At 42.9% G+C, this 21,889-nt stretch overlaps 1 protein-coding gene across 1 annotated transcript in view; it reads right to left on the bottom strand.

Moving 5' to 3' along the window:
* Positions 1 to 7,444, bottom strand: part of LOC123743530 (NLR family CARD domain-containing protein 3) — a 29,738-nt gene extending 22,294 nt beyond the window's left edge. The window contains exon 1 of the mRNA XM_045721276.1: positions 7,351 to 7,444. The gene's annotated coding sequence lies outside the window, so the exon portion shown is untranslated. The remainder of the gene's footprint in view (positions 1 to 7,350) is intronic.
* Positions 7,445 to 21,889: the final 14,445 nt, after the last annotated feature.

Here is a 21,889-nt window from a genome sequence, read left to right as displayed (position 1 = left end):
TCAGTGGACTGCCTGGGACCAGTGAGTTGTTTACTGCGCGGGCACACTGGCGCGCCGCTCCTCTTTTTCCTCTGTAATGAATACGCTATTGTCCGGTTGGAATATTATGGAAGTTTTATGTTAAAAAGACCCTAAGGATTGATTGTAAACATCGTTTGACATGTTTCTAAGTACGGTAATGGAACTATTTGCCTTTTGTCGCTGGTTTTGCGCTCTCGCGTTATGCCTTTGGATTAGTGATTTGAACGCGCGAACAAAACGGAGGTATTTGGACATAAATATGGATTTTTTCGAGCAAAAATAACATTTCTTGTGGAAGTGGGAGTCCTGGGAGTGCATTCTGACGAAGATCAGCAAAGGTAAGGGAAGATTTATAATACTAATTCTGAATTTAGTTGACTCCAGAACTTGGTGGGTATAGCTTGCTTTGATGGCTGAGCTCTGAACTCCGAATATTGAAAAATGTGCTTTCGCCGTAAAGCTATTTTAAAATCTGACACAGCGGTTGCATTAAGGAGAAGTGTATCTATAATTCTTTCAATGACTGTTGTAAATTTTATCAACGTTTATGATGAGTATTTTTGTAAATTGATGTGCTCATTCACCGGAGTGCACGCGCCAATGTAAAATGGGGTTTATGGATATAAATTTGAACTTTATCAAGCAAAACATACATGTATTTTGTAACATTGAGTCCTGGGAGTGTCATCTGATGAAGATCATCAAAGGTTAGTGATTAATTTTAGCTGTATTTCTGGTTTTTGTGATGCCTCTCCTTGCTTGGAAAATGGCTGTGTGATTTTTCTTGTCTCGGCGCTGTCCTAACATAATCTAATTTTATGCCTTTTTGAAACCGGACACTGTGGTTGGATTAAGGAGAATCTTATCTTTAAAATGGTGTATAATACTTGTATGTTTGAGAAATTTGAATTATGAGATTTTTGTTGTTTTGAATTTGCCGCCCTGCTATATCACTGCCTGTTGATAGTGTGCCCAGATGTCCCAGAGAGGTTTTAACCTGTTAGGGCTAGGGGGCAGTATTGACACAGCCGGATAAAAAACGTACCCGATTTAATCTGGTTACTACTCCTGCCCAGTAACGAGAATATGCATATAATTATTGGCTTTGGATAGAAAACACCCTAAAGTTTCTAAAACTGTTTGAATGGTGTCTGTGAGTATAACAGAACTCATATGGCAGGCCAAAACCTGAGAAGATTCCATGCAGGAAGTGGCCTGTCTGAGAAGTTGTGTTTCATCTTGGCTCTTTTTATTGAAGACTGAGGATCTTTGCAATAACGTGACACTTCCTACGGCTCCCATAGGCTCTCAGAGCCCGGGAAAAAGCTGAACGATATCGAGGCAGGCTCTGGCTGAAACACTTTATCGCTTTTGGCAAGTGGCCGCTCAGAGTACTTTGGGCTTAGGCGCGTGCCCGAGTCGACCGAATGCTTTCTTTTTTTTTGTCTGTTTACCTAAACGCAGATTCCCGGTCGGAATATTATCGCTTTTTTATGAGAAAAATGGCATAAAAATGGATTTTAAACAGCGGTTGACATGCTTCGAAGTACGGTAATGGAATATTTAGAATTTTTTTGTCACGAATTGCGCCATGCTCGTCACCCTTATTTACCCTTTCGGATAGTGTCTTGAACGCACAAACGAAACGCCGCTGTTTGGATATAACGATGGATTATTTTGGACCAAACCAACATTTGTTATTGAAGTAGAAGTCCTGGGAGTGCATTCTGACGAAGACAGCAAAGGTAATAACATTTTTCTTATAGTAAATCTGACTTTGATGAGTGCTAAACTTGCTGGGTGTCTAAATAGCTAGCCCTGTGATGCCGGGCTATCTACTGAGAATATTGCAAAATGTGCTTTCACCGAAAAGCTATTTTAAAATCGGACATATAGAGTGCATAGAGGAGTTCTGTATCTATAATTCTTAAAATAATTGTTATGCTTTTTGTGAACGTTTATCGTGAGTAATTTAGTAAATTCACCGGCAGTGTTCGGTGGGAATGCTAGTCACATGCTAGTCACATGCTAATGTAAAAAGCTGGTTTTTTATATAAATATGAACTTGATTGAACAAAACATGCATGTATTGTATAACATAATGTCCTAGGATTGTCATCTGATGAAGATCATCAAAGGTTAGTGCTGTATTTAGCTGTGGTTTGGGTTTATGTGACATTATATGCTAGCTTGAAAAATGGGTGTCTGATTATTTCTGGCTGGATACTCTGCTGACATAATCTAATGTTTTGCTTTCGAAATCGGACAGTGTGGTTTGATTAACGAGAGTCTTGTCTTTAAAATGGTGTAAAATAGTCATATGTTTGAGAAATTGAAGTAATAGCATTTCTAAGGTATTTGAATATTGAGCCACGGGACTACACTGGCTGTTGAGTAGGTGGGACGCTAGCCCATAGAGGTTAAAATGCAAATCAATTCATAACATTTCTGACATGCGTTTTTGCTGGATATTTTTGTTGTTATTCTGTCTCTCACTGTTCAAATAAACCTACCATTAAAATTATATACTCCCTGTTTCGTCCATTGCTGCTCATTGGACCCTATGATCAATCGGCTACACAGTTGATGCCAACTGGACTGTTCATTAACACGGTTCTTCATTTTGTTTATCTGTCGTCCCCAGCCTCAAACTCAGGCCCTGTGTGTAGCTAACTGACCCTCTCTGCCCATTCATCGCCATTTACCCGTTGTTGTTGTCTTAGCTGTTTACCCGTTGTTGTCTTAGCAGTCCCAATCAACACCTGGGATTGCTTTATGCCTACCTCTAATGTCAATATGCCTTGTATATTGCTGTTCAGGGTAGCTCTCATTGCTTTGTTTTATTGCGGAGCCCCTAGTCCCGCTCTACATGCCTCGGTTAGCTCCCTTGCCCCCCCCCCCACACATGCGGAGACCACACCTAGCTTAACTTGCGCTCCCAGAGATGCAGCCTTTCTCATCGTCACTCAATGCCTAGGTTTACCTCCACTGTACTCGCACCATACCATGCCCTTGTCTGTGCATTATGCCCTGAATCTATCCTACCATGCCCAGAAGTCTGCTCCTTTTACTCTCTGTTCCGAACGCACTAGACAACCAGTTCTTACAGCCTTTAGCCGTACCCTTATCCTACTCCTCCTCCATTCCTCTGGTGATGTACAGGTTAACCCAGGCCCCATGTGTCCCCAGGCGCTCTTATTTGTTGACTTCTGTAACCGGAAAAGCCTTGGGTTCATGCATGTTAACATCAGGAGCCTCCTCCCTAAGTTTGCTTTATTCACTGCTTTAGCAAACTCCGCCAACCCTGATGTCCTAGCCGTGTCTGAATACTTGCTTAGGAAGGCCACCAAAAATTCTGACATTTCCATCCCCAATTACAACATTTTCCATCAAGATAGAACTTGCTTAAGGGGGTGGAGTTGCAACTAACTGTAGAGATAGCCTGCAGAGTTAGCCTGTCATACCATCCAGGGCTATGCCCAAACAGTTCGAGCTACTACTTTTAAAAATCCATCTCTCTAGAAATAAGTCTCTCACTGTTGCCGCTTGTTATAGACCCCCCTCAGCTCCCAGCTGTGCCCTGGACACCATATGTGAATTGATTGCCCCCCATCTATCGTCAGAGTTCGTACAACTAGGTGACATAAACTGGGATATGCTTAACACCCTGGCCGTCCTACAATCTAAGCTAGATGCCCTCAATCTCACACAAATTATCAAGGAACCTACTAGGTACAACCCCAAATCCGTAAACATGGGCACCCTCATAGATATCATCCTGACCAACTTGCTCTCTAAATACACCTCTGCTGTTTTCAACCACGATCTCAGCGATTACTGCCTCATTGCTTGCGTCCGTTATGGGTCCAAGGTCAAACGACCACCCCTCATCACTGTCAAACGCTCCCTAAAACACTTCTGCGAGCAGGCCTTTCTAATCGACCTGGCCCGGGTATCCTGGAAGGATATTGACCTCATCTCGTCAGTAGAGGATGCCTGGTTGTCCTTCAAAAGTGCCTTCCTCACCATCTTAAATAAGCATGCCCCTTTCAAAAAACTAAGAACAGATATAGCCCTTGGTTCACTCCAGACTTAACTGCCCTTGACCAGCACAAAAACATCTTGTGGCGCACAGCACTAGCTTTGAGTAGTCCTCGCGATATGCAACTTCTCAGGGAAGTCAGGAACCAATATACACAGTCAGTTAGGAAAGCAAAGGCTAGCTATTTCAAACTGAAATTTGAATCCTGGAGCACTAATTCCAAAAACTTTTGGGACACTGTAAAGTCCATGGAGAATAAGAGCACCTCCTCTCAGCTGCCCACTGTACTGAGGAAAGGAAACACTGTCACCACCAATTAATCCACGATAATCGAGAATTTCAGTAAGCATTTCTCCACGGCTGCCCACGCTTTCCACCTGGCTACCCCAACCCTGGCCAACAGCTCTGCACCCCCCGCAGCAACTGGTCCAAGCCCCCCCCCCCACTTCTCCTTCACCCAAATCCAGACAGCTGATGTCCTGAAAGAGCTGCAGAATCTGGACCCGTACAAATCAGCTGGGCTAGACAATCGGGACCCTCTCTTCCTAAAATTATCCGCCACCATTGTCGCAACCCCTATTACTAGTCTGTTCAACCTCTCTTTTGTGTCGTCTGAGATTCCTAAAGATTGGAACGTGGCCGTGGTCATACCCCTCTTCAAAGGGGGAGACACTCTAGACCCAAACTGTTACAGACCTATATCCATCTTGCCCCGCCTTTCTAAATTCTTCGAAAGCCAAGTGAACAAAAAGATCACCGACCATCTCAAATCCAACCGTACCTTCTTTGCTATGCAATCTGGTTTCCGAGCTGGTCACATTTAAGGTACTCAGCCACGTTTAAGGTACTAAACGATATCATAACCAATATCGATAAAAAAACAGTACTGTGCAGCCGTCTTCATCGACCTGGCCAAGGCTTTCGACTCTGTCAATCACCCTATTCTTATCGGCAGACTCAACAGCCTTGGTTTCTCTAATGACTGCCTCGCCTGGTTCACTAACTACTTCTCAGATAGAGTTCAGTGTGTCAAATCGGAGGGCCTGTTGTCCGGACCTCTGGCATTCTCTATGGGGGTGCCACAGGGTTCAATTCTCGGGCCGACTCTTTTCTCTGTATATATCAATGATGTCACTCTTGCTGCGGGTGATTCTTTGATCTACCTCTACGCAGACGACACCATTCTGTATACATCTGGCCCTTCTTTGGACACTGTGTTAACTAATCTCCAAACAAGCTTCATTGCCATACAACACTCCTTCCGTGGCCTCCAACTGCTCTTAAACGCTAGCAAAACCAAATGCATGCTCTTCAATTGATCGCTGCCCGCACCCGCCCGCCTAGCATCACTACTCTGGACGGTTCTGACTTAGAATATGTGGACAACTATAAATACCTAGGTGTCTGGCTAGACTGTAAACTCTCCTTCCAGACTCACATTAAGCATCTCCAATCCAAAATTAAATCTAGAATCGGCTTCCCATTTCACAACAAAGTCTCCTTCACTCATGCTGCCAAACATACCCTCGTAAAACTGACTATCCTGCCGATCCTTGACTTCGGCAATGTCATTTACAAAATAGCCTCCAACACTCGACTCAGCAAATTGGATGCAGTCTGTCACAGTGCCATCCGTTTTGTCACCAAAGCCCCATATACTACCCACCATTGCGACCCGTATGCTCTCGTTGGCTGGTCCTCGCTACATATTCGCCGCCAAACCCACTGGCTCCAGGTCATCTATAAGTCTTTGCTAGGAAAAGCTTTGCCTTATCTCAGCTCACTGGTCACCATAGCAACATCCATGGATGCTCCAGCAGGTATATTTCACTGGTCACCCCCAAAGCCAATTCCTACTTTTGCCGCCTTTCCTTCCAGTTCTCTGCTGCCAACGACTGGATCGAATTGCAAAAATCATTGAAGTTGGAGACTTATATCTCCCTCGCTAACTTCAAGCATCGGCTGTCAGCGCAGCTTACCGATCGCTTCAGCTCTACACAGCCCATCTGTAAATAGCCCATCCAACCAACTACCTACCTCATCCCCATATTTGTTTATTGTTTTTTTCTGCTCTTTTGCACACCAGTATTTCTACTTGCACATCCTCATCTGCACATCTATCACTCCAGTGTAAATTGCTAAACTGTAATTACTTCGCCACTATGGCCTATTTATTGCCTTACCTCCTTACTTCATTTGCACACACTGTATACAGATTTTCTATTGTGTACATTTGTTTATCCCATGTGTAACTCTGTGTTGTTGTTTTTGTCACACTGCTTTGCTGTTTCTTGGCCAGGTCGCAGTTGTAAATGAGAACCTGTTCTCAACAGGCCTACCTGGTTAAATAAAGGTGAAATAAAATGTAAAGAAATTGTCAGTAACAACCACACCATCAACTTTAAGGGACATGGGCAGCTAAGAGGAGGAGGGTTTACTCTCCAGGTGTTTAACTGTTTTCCAGAACTTCTTGGGGTTAGACCCACAGAGAGAGTATTGCTCCTTAATTTAGGTAACTAACTTTGGCCTTCAGGATAGCCTGAGTGCATTTATTTCTTATCTGCCTGAACGAGAGCCAGTCAGCCTGAGTATGCGTGTGCCGAGCCTTTCGCCAATTGCAATTCTTGAGGTGGAGTAACTCTGCATGATCACGGTTTAACCAGGGGCTGAACCGGTTTTTAATTCAAATTTTCTTTTTGGGCTGTGTTTGTTAAAAATTTCTCTGAAAATATAAAAAAAGAAGGTCCAAGTGAAATGCTGTGGTTTTAAAATCTACACTGGCGTCTGAAATTATTGACACCCTTGATAAAGATAAAGATGAGCGGAAATTAATCTATAAAATAAATCATTCAAATACTGACCTATATTGTATGCTACATTTTTTGATGATATAATTTCATAGTAATACAATTGCTCAGAGAACGAGATTTGGTTGAACAAGTAATAAAAATAATCTCAAAATGGTATTAGTCAAAATGATTGACAACCTGTTTTAAATACCTTTCAATACCTCACCTGGCGACGATAACACTGAGCCTTTTTCTAAAATATTTTATGAGTTGGAGAACACATTGGGAGAGATCTTAGACCATTCCTCCATACAGAATCCTTCCAGATGGCCAACAATAGGAAGGTAAAGGTACAACTAAACACACAACAAAGAAACAAAGCTCCCTAATTGACGAGAGTCTTAAATCTTAGTCATTTACACACCGGTCTTTTACTACTATCCCAACTTCAACATTCTACCAACATCATACATGAAAAATCCCTGGTAGGATCCTTACCTTGCAGCTTGAATTCACTACCAGAACATGTCAAGTCAGTGAGATTTTCTTTGTGCTGAGAAAGAAACCTTGGGAAAAAATGTATTCACCTCCCCAATGTCAAGTGACTTTGTAAAGTTTTAGTTACTGATTTATTAAGGATACTGTCATTTCTGGTCAAATGTGGTGACATTGACCCCATGTAAGCATAATCAGAAAACTGGTTTAACCTGTTTGCGGGAAAAGCCATGGGTTCACAATAAAATCGCTGTGTAGCTACCACTTTCCTGCAGTCAAATTACCTAGTGTCCTCATGAGTGGAATGCTAATAATATTTTTCATAATTTCATAATTAGTAAACATTGTTGTTTAAACGCTGAAAATCTGCTTTTTTATGTCAAATGGTTTTGATATATTTCAGTCTTCTGCATACAAAGTGTGATATTGGGATACAAACTCAAAAGTGAATACATTTCAACTCTACATCTGACATGGTAGAGCTGTCTTCTTTGTTTAAGCTCATAACCATGTGTGTGAGGTGAATACTTTTGTTTCAAAGTAGATTTGTTTAAGATTACCAGGAAACACTCTGTGTGACCCTGATTTAGCCCACTGCAGTACAAGGTTAATCATTAAAAACAATACCGTATGAACAACTTGCAGTCTCCAGGACCAATGATTCAAGTCTGAGACTCCATGCCAAATGGCACCCTATTCCCTACATAGTGCACTACTTTTGACCAGGGCCCATAGGGCTGTGTAGTGCACTATAGGGAATAGGGTGCCATTGGAGGAGGCAGACTGAGTGTTATCCAGCCTTCTCTCTCTCTGCCTGTGATGTCACAATGATGCAGTCAAGCTTCCTTCCAAAAGACACCACAGCACATCCTCTCATGACAGACGCAATAGACTCCTGAACACCACAGCACATCCTCTCATGGCAGACTCAATAGACTCCTGAACACCACAGCACATCCTCTCATGGCAGATCCAATAGACTCCTGAACACCACAGCACATCCTCTCATGGCAGACTCAATTGACTTCTGAACACCACAGCACATCTTCTCATGACAGACTCAATAGACTCCTGAACACCACAGCACATCCTCTCATGACAGACTCAATAGACTCCTGAACACCCCAGCACATCCTCTCATGACAGACTCAATAGACTCCTGAACACCCCAGCACATCCTCTCATGACAGACTCAATAGACTCCTGAACACCCCAGCACATCCTCTCATGACAGACTCAATAGACTCCTGAACACCACAGCACATCCTCTCATGACAGACTCAATAGACTCCTGAACACCACAGCACATCCTCTCATGGCAGACTCAATAGACTCCTGAACACCACAGCACATCCTCTCTTGGCAGACTCAATTGACTCCTGAACACCACAGCACATCCTCTCATGACAGACTCAATAGACTCCTGAACACCACAACACATCCTCTCATGGCAGACTCAATAGACTCCTGAACACCACAGCACATCCTCTCTTGGCAGACTCAATAGACTCCTGAACACCACAGCACATCCTCTCATGACAGACTCAATAGACTCCTGAACACCCCAGCACATCCTCTCATGACAGACTCAATAGACTCCTGAACACCACAGCACATCCTCTCATGGCAGACTCAATAGACTCCTGAACTCCACAGTACATCCTCTCATTACAGACTCAATAGACTTCTGAACACCACAGCACATCCTCTCATGACAGACTCAATAGACTCCTGAACACCACAGTACATCCTCTCATGACAGACTCAATGGACTCCTGAACACTACAGCACGTCCTCTCATGGCAGACTCAATTGACTCCTGAAAGACACAGGACATCAGGGTTTCTGCTGGGTTTGTTTTGTTGCCATGAATGTAAGAATGATAAACTAACAAAACGGTGTATTAGTCACCCTCTAGTGGTAGGTGGTGATAATGTCTCCGGTCTCTATCTCTCTCTTCACTCCTCTCTCCGTCTCCCCCTCTAAAGTCTCTACACTCCACTCTCTCTCACAAACATAGACTCTGACCTGTCTAATGAGCCAAACTGATTAAAGAATCCCACAGTACCCAAACACACACTCTCTCTCTTTCTCTCTCCCTCTCATTGGAAGTGTAGGCCAGCCAGGCTGTCATAATAATGGACTATGGAAACCTACTGAGAATCTGCCATACAGAATCTGCTACAAATTAACATGATTAAAATGTTTTAGTAAAAAAAAGAAGAACAAAATATGTTAAACACATTTTATTGTATGTTGTTCTCTCTCTGGACTAGAAATAGGGGTCAATCAGGCCAGTACAGACAGAGAATTAATTATATATCCTCAAACCTTAGACTCATGTCCGTCCACATGCTGGCTCAAACCTAACACTAGCTTCAACCAAACCCTAACCCTAAACCTACACCTACACCTAAACCTAACCCAACTCAAAACCTAACCCTAGCTTCAACCTAACTCCAAGCAGCAACACCGTGGTAAGGACTTATGCCAAGTTGTCTGGATGAATAGTGATCTGCATGATTTTTAACAAGCAACTCCAGTCTACTACAAAGTTCATATTCAATGTGATAAAGATAACTTGTACCTAACTTGTTTTTTTTTCTAAACCACTATTCAGACATTGTTTTTCCAGCTTGATATGTATTCTGTACCTATTATAGATCCATCTGTGGTTTGTTCAGCTAGATATGTATTCTGTACCTATTATAGATCCATCTGTGGTCTGTTCAGCTAGATATGTATTCTGTACCTATTATAGATCCATCTGTGGTCTGTTCAGCTAGATATGTATTCTGTATCTCTTTATAGATCCATCTGTGGTTGGTTCAGCTAGATATGTATTCTGTATCTCTTTATAGATCCATCTGTGGTTGGTTCAGCTAGATATGTATTCTGTATCTCTTTATAGATCCATCTGTGGTTGGTTCAGCTAGATATGTATTCTGGACCTCTTTATAGACCCATCTATGGTTGGGCACACGTACAAGACACAAGTCACTAGCGTTGTTAAAATAATTTAATAACAACACCAACAACCAGGCTATACAGTAGAAGAATAGCAGATACATAGCACCATTTAATAACAACACTAACAACCAGGCTATACAGTAGAAGAATAGCAGATACATAGCACCATTTAATAACAACACTAACAACCAGGCTATACAGTAGAAGAATAGCAGATACATAGCACCATTTAATAACAACACTAACAACCAGGCTATACAGTAGAAGAATAGCAGATACATAGCACCATTTAATAACAACACTAACAACCAGGCTATACAGTAGAAGAATAGCAGATACATAGCACCATTTAATAACAACACTAACAACCAGGCTATACAGTAGAAGAATAGCAGATACATAGCACCATTTAATAACAACACTAACAACCAGGCTATACAGTAGAAGAATAGCAGATACATAGCACCATTTAATAACAACACTAACAACCAGGCTATACAGTAGAAGAATAGCAGATACATAGCACCATTTAATAACAACACTAACAACCAGGCTATACAGTAGAAGAATAGCAGATACATAGCACCATTTAATAACAACACTAACAACCTGGCTATACAGTAGAAGAATGGCAGATACTGTCACGACTTCCGCCGAAGTCGGTCCCTCTCCTTGTTCGGGCGGCGTTCGGTGTCACCGGTCTTCTAGCCATCGCCGCTCCACCTTTCATTTTCCATTTGTTTTGTCTTGGTTCACATTCCCTCATCAGACTACATGTATATTACCCTCTGTTTCCCCCATGTCTGTGTGTGGAATAGTTTTTTGTGTAGGGTGTTATGCTACAGGCTGGCTTGCGCTAGGTTTGTTTCAAACCTAGGTTTGTTTGTTTTGTTTAAGCCGGTTCATGGTACCGTGGTTGTGCTTTGTGCTGCCTCACCTGTGCCTTTGGGCCAGGGTGTATATTAAAGTTCTCCTGTTATCACCCATCTCTGCTCTCCTGCGCCTGACTTCCTGGCAACCAGTCACTTACCCCGTTACAGATACAAAGCACCATTTAATAACAAGACTAACAACCAGGATATACAGATGTTCATTAATTCACTTTGTCTGAAGGAGTTGACTAGCCTGATTGCCAGTCTGTACATCACTGGGGCTAAGCTGCCTGACATCCAGGACCTCTACACCAGGCGGTGACAGAGGAAGGCCCTACTTATTGTCAAAGACCCCAGCCACCCCAGTCATAGACTGTTCTCTCTACTACCGCATGGCAAGCGGTATCGGAGTGCCAAGTCTAGGACAAAAAGGCTTCTCAACAGTTTTTACCCCCAAGCCGTAAGACTCCTGAACAGGTAATCAAATGGCTACCCAGACTATTTGCATTGTGTGTCCCCCCCAACCCCTCTTTTACGCTGCTGCTACTCTCTGTTTATCTTATATGCATAGTCACTTTAACTATACATTCATGTACATACTACCTCAATTGGTCCGACCAACCAGTGCTCCCGGACATTGGCTAACCGGGCTATCTGCATTGTGTCTCGCCACCCACCATCCGCCAACCCCTCTTTTACGCTACTGCTACTCTCTGTTCATCATATATATAGTCACTTTAACCATATCTACATGTACATACTACCTCAATCAGCCTGACTAACCGGTGTCTGTATGTAGCCTCGCTACTTTTATAGCCTCGCTACTGTATATAGCCTGTCTTTTTACTGTTGTTTTATTTCTTTACTTACCTATTGTTCACCTAATACCTTATTTGCACTATTGGTTAGAGACTGTAAGTAAGCATACCTGTTGTATTCGGCGCACGTGACAAATAAACTTTGATTTGATTTGATTTGTTCTGTCTTTCTTGCTAACTCTTTATGGAATTGTCATGTTTGGTTGGACAATGACAGTTTAGGAGTTGACACTACACTATAGTAAAGAAAAAAGAAAAATGTAAAAGATTTTAAAATGTTTTACTTTTTTCCTAAAAGCTGATATCACAGCTTTATCTCTTTGTTACAGAGGAGAAATTATGAAAAAAACAATGAACTGAGCTCAACAAAGCAACTCACTCACATTATGTACTAACGGTATGTAGAAATTTAATACATTTTAACAATCAGACACTATGTACATCTTTCCACTAGAACATGGATCTTCTGTTCTTCTCTGTAGTGTACTAACGCATAGGTATGTATAATGTAGATCTGGGTTCAAATAGGATTTGTTTTCTTACAAATGCCTTAGCTGGGCTTGATTGAGCTTGCCTGGCACAATGAAACCAATGGAAGAATCCCAAATGTGCAATCACTCAAAATGTAACCAAATGCTCAAAGTGTTTGACGGAAAACAAATACTATTTGAGCCCAGGTCTGGTATGTGGTCCTATTAGTTTCCTGATTCAGATCTGTTCAAACCAACTCTTAAATCCCTGATTCAGATCTGTTTAAACCAACTATTAATTTCCTTATTCAGATCTGTTTAAACCAACTTTTAGTTTCCTGATTCAGATCTGTTCAAACCAACTCTTAAATTCCTGATTCAGATCTATTTAAACAAACCCTTCATTTCCTGATTCAGTCTTTTCAAACCAACTCCTAGTTTCCTGATTCAGATCTGTTCAAACCAACTCTTCTGACTGTCATTGTAATGCCATGTATATCTAAAGGAGTTGGCTTAAGCACGCGCAGATCTGGAAACAGACTAATGTATCCGTGGGTTGGCAGTTAGACTATTTGTCTGGTCTCTGGTCAGCAGAGGACAGGCTCATAATAATGGATGGAATAAAATGAATGGAATGGTATCAAACGTATCAAACACATAGGTACCATACCATTCACTTCATTCAAGCTATTATTATGAGCCATTAATCCTCCCCTCACCAGCTTCCTCTGGTGGTCAGTGGGCACAGCAGGGTTGGGGTCAATTACATTTCTATTCAAAAAGCAAACCTCATTGAGAAGCATTGAAGATCATTTGAATTTCAGTGCACTTCCTGAATTGACTGGAATTCAAATGGAATTGATCCCAACCCTGGGGCACAGTGCTGTGTTCTGCTCCTGCTGCTGGTGGTGATGTGAGACCTTAGCCTCCCTCTCTATCTCATTCCCTCTTCCTCAGTACAATGTAGATGAGACCACTGACCAGACACAGAGGGAAGGACTCCCAGGCCAGGACATAGGCAAAGCCGAACACAGCTTCCACCTCCGTATCCGGACTCATCACCGTGTAGATTATAGCTCCACACATCACAAATAGACCTGGGGAGAGGGGGAGGGGGAGGAGGAGGAGGAGGAGGAGGGGAGAGGAAGAGAGAGGAGGGGGGAGGAAAGGAAAGAGAAAGGATGGGGAAGGAAAGGGGAGGAAAGGAGGGAGGAAGGGGGAGGAAAGGAGAGAGAAAGGGGAAGGAAAGGAAAGAGGAAGGAAAGGAGCGAGGACGGAGAAGGAAAGGAAAGGAAAGGAGAGAGGAAGGTAGAGGAAAGGAGAGAAGAAGGGGAAGGAAAGGAGAGAGACGGGAGAGCAGAGAGGGACAGAGAGAGTGGGGGAGAAGGGAGGGACGGAGAGTGAGTGGGGGAGAAGGGAGAGACGGAGGTAGAGATGGGAGAGCAGTGAGTGACAGAGAGAGACGGGAGAGCAGTGAGGGATAGAGAGAGGGATGGGAGAGCAGTGAGTGACAGAGAGAGAAACAGGAGAGCAGGGAGGGACAGAGAGAGAGGAGAGTAGAGATGGAAAGAGAGGGTGGGGGGAGAAGGGGGGGCAGAGAGATAGTGGGGGAGAAGGGAGGGACAGAGAGAGTGACAGGAGAGAAGGGAGGGACAGAGAGAGAGTGGGAGAGAAGGGAGGGACAGAGAGTGGGGGAGAAAGGAGGGACAGAGAGTGGGAGTGGGGGAGAAGGGAGGGACAGAGAGAGAGAGTGGGGGAGAAGGGAGGGACAGAGAGGGAGTGGGAGAGAAGGGAGGGACAGAAGGGAGTGGGGGAGAAAGGAGGGACAGAGAGAGGGAGTGGGGGAGAAGGGAGGGACAGAGAGAGAGTGGGAGAGAAGGGAGGGACAGAGAGGGAGTGGGAGAGAAGGGAGGGACAGAGAGAGAGTGAGGGAGGGAGAAAGAAAATAGGCATGGTTAGTTTTAGACAGCTGTTGAGGATAATTCATTTCTTCCAAGTTGACACCTCATCTTTAGTGACAGACTTGGTTATGTTCTGTAAATTGGGGAGGGGCTGAATCTGCTAGTTTCCACTAGTTAACTAGTTAACCCCTGAGCCAGAGAACCGTCCCAGAGTCAGCCACCTCCGCCCACAGGATCAAATTGAGTTAGCTAGCTAAGATATCTAGCATGAGATTTGGTTGGGTTCCAACTCAGATATTATAACATTGAGAGAGTAAACCAACCCTTGTATTAAGGGACCTAACATTGAGGCAGTAAACCAACCCTTATATTAAGGGACCTAACATTGAGCCAGTAAACCAACCCTTGTATTAAGGGACCTAACATTGAGACAGTAAACCAACCCTTGTAGTAAGGGACCTAACATTGAGGCAGTAAGCCAAACCTTGTAGTAAGGGACCTAACATTGAGGCAGTAAGCCAACCCTTGTATTAAGGGACCTAACATTGAGGCAGTAAGCCAAACCTTGTATTAAGGGACCTAACATTGAGGCAGTAAACCAACCCTTGTATTAAGGGACCTAACATTGAGGCAGTAAACCAACCCTTGTATTAAGGGACCTAACATTGAGGCAGTAAACCAACCCTTGTATTAAGGGACCTAACAGTGAGGCAGTAAACCAACCCTTGTATTAAGGGACCTAACATTGAGGCTGTAAACCAACCATCACAGTAAGGGACCTAACATTGAGGCAGTAAACCAACCCTTGTATTAAGGGACCTAACAGTGAGGCAGTAAACCAACCCTTGTATTAAGGGACCTAACATTGAGGCTGTAAACCAACCATCACAGTAAGGGACCTAACACTGAGGCAGTAAACCAACCCTTGTATTAAGGGACCTAGAGAAGAAATGCTTCCTTATTAACACATTATTGAATGATTGACAGATCATATTTACTTGAGGTAAACAAATGGCTAAGCTTCCATATACTAAAGAACACTTCTATAAACACCTAAATAGAGATATGGTTCTTTACGCGTTTTCGATAGATGAAAGAAGAGTTGCTGTTGCAGTTTAAATGTATTTATTACTCACAAGTTAATTGTCCATTGTTTGTCACACAGATTCCAGGTTGGTAAAAGAAAGCATTGTAATCCAGATGAGGTTAAACAGGTTCCAAGTGATATGAATGGCAAAAAGGTCAAATCCCAAGGTACAAAATGATAAGTAGCAACAGGTTCAAAAAATACAAACGAAATGGTAGAAAACTGTAGCTCTACTAGGAGTCTTCCATCAGGTCAATCAGCTGTCCTAGTGAGTTACTGGAACCATCTTTACCCACAACCCTTCATTCTCTAGATTTACAGGTGAATTATAGGCATCCACCAGGTGTCACAATAGCATCCATAACAGCCTTCTAATATACATATTTAACATAATTAACACTTGTGTTGTCTTAAGGGTAAAAAAATTACCCGCCGCTATGTTTAAAAGCAGAGAAAACCCCCTAAATGATATTCTTTCAACCAACATTAGAAAAAGTGAAACATCGCCTTTGTTCATATTTCCATGAAAGCTGTACACCACCAGGGCACAAAGATTGTCTTTGGGTCATTTTTTTACCTGGGCACTTAAAAAATCATTTACACACCACAAAAACCACAAAACCACAAAGACACACACACACACACACACACACACACACACACACACACACACACACACACACACACACACACACACACACACACACACACACACACACACACAATGAGAAATTGAGATTATGTATGCTACTGATTGAACTCAGACAAAACTATAACTTCCTTGTGCATGTGCAGCATCTCCCCTCCACGATCCCACACATGACTCAAGTTCACAGACAAAATAAAAACTATTTCAGACAAAAGAAACATTTCTTGAAAGCATTGTTTACTAATGGGGAATGCCGTCAGAGGCCATAAAGGTGCTGCAGATGACAGTCCCCCTAGTTCTCTCTTTGCTGAAGCCATGAGTGCACTGTCGTGTCTTTCGCATCATTAAAAATGAAGACTTATTTATCAAATAACTCTCTGTAATTATTATTAATCATGTAACTGTAATTAACTAGAAAGTCGGGGCACCAAGGAAAATATTCAGATTACAAAGTTATAATTTTCCTAATATAACTTTCAGATATTTTAATATCTGATCAATTAGTCCTCGAATTAATGAATTATTATTTACCTCACGTTAGTCTCATTCCAAACGTCATAAATTGTTGGTTATCTGCACGAACCTAGTCTTCACTATGAGTCATCCATACATCAATTGTCTTAAAATCATTTATTTACTAACTAGGTAATTCACAGAAATGCATAACACAAACAAACAAAGTAGATATGGTTACAAAGAAATGATAGAGGAATGTGCCCTAGTGGGCTAAACCATGGCGGCTTGTTAGACAAAAGGGGAGTGGGGGTCAGCTGAGAAGGCACTACAGAGTTGATAATTATAACATTGAAATGCTAATCCTTTGCACATGAACGCTCACTCATTCGGGAATAATTGCAATCAATATATATATTTACGCTCAGTGTGTTGTCGGAGAGTTTGTCCGCTCTCTCTCTCTCGTGGTTAGAATGGATAGTTCAGAGTGACATTCATTCATGTCGTAATAGAATAGATTGTATAAACAGCGTTATGGTAATGTGGCTGTAATGTGTCGTGGACGAATCAGAATTAGTTGGGTAACATAGATAATTAAGATGTTTTATTAGTATAATATGCTTATTTGAGGTACTTGTCATTAGAAAGTGTCCATTGGACTCTGGTGTCTTTTCAGTTGCACGTCTACCTTAGCTGGGGCTCAGACACTTGGGGCCCAGAGAGGGGAGAGGTCAGACTTGTCGTCATGAGAATGTATCTTTACCTATTTCTTAAACCATGTGAAGGGATGGCGCGATTAATGGGGAACCAATGACTTGTCTCCACAATGTCTGTGAACAAGTCACTCCCTCCTTTTCTTTATTGTGGGGAGGATTATGGCAGTAAATGGACCCTTGTATGTCCTCTCTTAGATCTCACACTTATCCTGTGATAATATATGGCCTAGAGGCTCACTCCCCAGTGAGCCTGTCCAGGAGTGGGGTCAAGAGGGGGTTTGCTTGAGATGGGAGTATCTAGAGTTGACAATGATATATGCCATTGGATGAAATAGTTCTGTTCAATACCGTACCAGGGAGGGACGGTTCTAAGGAGACCAGATACTGGGCTATACCATTAATCCTGTTGACATAGCACTTACTGTCTGATGTGTTTTATTGATATCTGTCATACAAAACGTAACCTTTGTGAACTGTTACTAAGTATCTGTGGTTTGTCAATGTACGTTGAAGGGGCTGTATCGTTGCTATAAAAGATCCCTGTAGCCATTCTGTAATCACCTCATTAAATGATTAATTCGAGAGAGTGCATTATTGGGGGTCAAGAACTTTTGCAAAAGTATCTTAAGTATTAAAGATGTAGTTTAACTCGGACTGGTGTGTTTGTAACTCCTCATTTGGTAATGCGGAAATAAGCCACCACAATTGTCTCTCATGAGTTTCACAAAATTGTACCAAACGAACCAGTTCGTAGCTGGATTCTTCACCGATCTTTTATACCTTCTCCGGAACATGAATATTGTTCGGTTGTCAAGTTCTGTGAGGTGGATGAAATTCCTTTGTTCTCTCTATGAAAACTCACTCTCTCTTATACTCTGGCCATGAGGAGAGGGTCTCCTCCAGGAATTTATGACCTCTCTTACAGAGCCTGGTGTAAGGAGTATAGAGAGGGAGAGGGGGATGGTGCTCACTGTACCCAAAGAGGGCAATGTCATGACATACCCCCCCTGGTGGTTTGGATCTTGTTTATCCTACAAGTCACAAATCAACATAAAAATCATGACCACGTGATGTCCTGTTTGTAGATCATCGTTGAAGTCCCCTCTGGTGGTTGAACTTGGTAGGCTTCTCTGAAAGCGGAGCAGTCCACCACAAGGATGGGCAGTTGATTTCCGGTTGGTGATCGCCGTTGCGGTCCCCTCTAGTGGTTTACCTTGGTAGGTTCCCTGGAAGCTGCAAAGTACCCCAGGAAGGGCCAGGGGATGTCCTGGTTGGTGATCGCCGTTGCGGTCCACCCCTCTGGTGGTTTACCTTGGTAGGCTCTCTGACAGCGGGGCATGCCGTCACAAGGATGGGCCGTGGGTGTCCGGATTTGGGGTCACCGTTCCGGACCCATCGTCTGGTCGTCGTCTAGACTGGAAGATCTGGGCAGTAACTTATGCAGATGTTAACAACGTTAACACTCATGAAATATATATATAATTACATTCATTCCCCAATGAGTGGGATTGTGGCACTAAGTGGTGGTTGTATGGGGACTTTGTTAATGGCTCTATCACTTCCTAAGTGTAAAAGGAACTGAACCGAAAAGGAATGAAAGCATAAACAAAAGATATACAAAATATAGTTCTCACACAAAAATCATCTAATTGGACTGTATTCTATATACGTCCAATGTTCTGGCAAAATGACTATCATGGCATTGTCTCTAATGCCATATCTAGGGTTTTCCTATTTGGTGTGTTGATTAGGCACTATCCTAAGTTGATAACTATATGATAAGTCTACAGCTGTAAGGCACTAGTTTTGGGCAGTCTACAGGGATGACCTATGGACTTCTGGGAAGAAAACTGGTGAGTGCTGTAGAGTCAAAGGCCTAGAAGTAAATGTTCAACTTTACTAAGGCCGGTATTTTGCTTGGACCCTTAAGTGATCCTAGCATAAATCCTAATTGGATGTTCCGTTGTGTATGTGCGTTTATGCTTGCACAAGCGCGCATGTCAAGGGAAGAAAACCAAGTATCCTGTCAGATTACAACTTGTTCAGAATGAGTCTGACGTAGTCAGGTAATTTTCAGATCAATGCCTGGAGGTCGGTCAAAATTGGTGTCGAGGGAGTCTGTAGTGGTTTTACTACCAGTCACTGTCTTCCACTATTGTAGTGGTGATAAGTATGAAGTCTATTTCATAGCTACAGTGGGGGGGGAAGTATTTGATCCCCTGCTGATTTTGTACGTTTGCCCACTTACAAAGAAATTATCAGTCTATAATTTTAATAGTAGGTTTATTTGAACACTGAGAAACAGAATAAAAAAAAATAAAAAAAACACATGTCAAAAATGTTATAAAATGATTTGCATTTTAATGAGGGGAAATAAGTATTTGACCCCTCTGCAAAACATGACTTAGTACTTGGTGGCAAAACCCATGTTGGCAATCACAGAGGTCAGACGTTTGTTGTAGTTGGCCACCAGGTTTGCACACATCTCAGGAGGGATTTTGTCCCACTCCTCTTTGCAGATCTTCTCCAAGATCTGTCATTAAGGTTTCGAGGCTGACGTTTGGCAACTCGAACCTTCAGCTCCCTCCACAGATTTTCTATGGGATTATGGTCTGGAGACTGGCTAGGCCACTCCAGGACCTTAATTTGCTTCTTCTTGAGCCACTCCTTTATTGCCTTGGCTGTGTGTTTTGGGTCATTGTCATGCTGTAATACCCATCCACGACCCATTTTCAATGCCCTGGCTGAGGGAAGGAGGTTCTCGCCCAAGATTTGACGGTACATGGCCCCATCCATCGTCCCTTTGATGCAGTGTCCCCTTAGCAGAAAAACACCCCCAAAGCATAATGTTTCCACCTCAATGTTTGACGGTGGAGATGGTGTTCTTGGGGTCATAGGCAGCATTCCTCCTCCTCCAAACACGACGAGTTGAGTTGATGTCAAAGAGCTCCATTTTGTTCTCATCTGACCACAACACTTTCACCAGTTGTCCTCTGAGTCATTCAGATGTTCATTGGCAAACTTCAGACGGGCATGTATATGTATTCTTGAGCAGGGGGACATTGCGGGCGCTGCAGGATTTCAGTCCTTCACGGCGTAGTGTGTTACCAATTGTTTTCTTGGTGACTATAGTCCCAGCTGCCTTGAGATCATTGACAAGATCCTCCTGTGTAGTTCTGGGCTGATTCCTCACCGTTCTCATGATTATTGCAACTCCACGAGGTGAGATCTTGCATGGAGCCCCAGGCCGAGGGATATTGACAGTTCTTTTGTGTTTCTTTCATTTGCAAATAATCTCACTAAATGTTGTCACCTTCTCACCAAGATGCTTGGCGATGGTCTTGTAGCCCATTTCAGCCTTGTGTAGGTCTACAATCTTGTCCCTGACATCCTTGGAGAGCTCTTTGGTCTTGGCCATGGTGGAGAGTTTGGAATCTGATTGATTGATTGCTTCTGTGGACAGGTGTCTTTTTTACAGGTAACAAGCTGCGGTTAGGAGCACTCGCTTTAAGAGTGTGCTCCAAATCTCAGCTCGTTACCTGTATAAAAGACACCTGGGAGCCAGAAATCTTTCTGATTGAGAGGGGGTCAAATACTTATTTCCCTCATTAAAATGCAAATAAATGTATAACATTTTTGACATACGTTTTTCTGGATGTTTTTGTTGTTAGTCTGTCTCTCACTGTTCAAATAAACCTACCATTAAAGTTATAGACTTATCCTTTTTTTGTCAGTGGGCAAACGTACAAAATCAGCAGGGGATCAAATACTTTTTTCCCCCACTGTATGTTATCCACGGAGGAGCTAACCTTACGACGGAAGTACTGGACCAGTCGTATGTGGTGTGATCATGGTTCATGACTTCTAATAATTTTCCCCCTGAATGGAGGATTCTATTTATTAGTGACGTGTGTTAACCATTGCAAGAGTGCACTGGAGATTCCCTTCCACGTGTTGCACTCAGAGTGACTCCTATGTCGCTGTTGTCAAGGGTAATTTGATTGGTTAGGTCTCTAACCTTCTTACTGATTGTAGCTGGACTGACTGTTGCTGGTATTGGTACTGGTACTCAAGGGGACCAGTTATCCTACTGATTTATTCTGAAATATTATACTATCGGAACACATGATTGGAGCATTTTACTAGTTGTATTGTAGTTGAACCTACACATGGCAAGGAATGATTATTGTTGCCATTTGTTTTGGAGGTGGACAAGTCCACTGGACTTCCTTTACGACCAGTGTGGTACACCTCAGTACTATCTTAGATGTGTTCTAAGATAATCCACGCCTTGGGGCCTGTCTGCTCCTCACTGTTCTCATAGGGGAGTTTACAACTAGATTTGATTTATGCTCTGGCAGCCTCTTATCGTGTTGTCCGTAGCCTCGACCCCCCCACCGTCCTCGATGAGGCTCATCATGGGTCTGGGCTACTATTACCCCCCTTTGTGTCTCGGGACACCCCCACCAGAGGGTGGTGTTGGTATCCGAGGCGCAAACGAAAAGGTCGGACCCTATGTATGAGTTGTCAGTGGCCGCGTTGTTATGAGAATGGCTGTAACCTTTTAACCAAATCTCTTGGTGTTTGTGATTCTAAACGCTCAGTG

The sequence above is a fragment of the Salmo salar genome, chromosome ssa06 (genome assembly GCF_905237065.1).
Source record: "Salmo salar chromosome ssa06, Ssal_v3.1, whole genome shotgun sequence".
NCBI lineage: Eukaryota > Metazoa > Chordata > Actinopteri > Salmoniformes > Salmonidae > Salmo > Salmo salar.
This window is presented reverse-complemented; position numbering and strand designations above follow the sequence as displayed.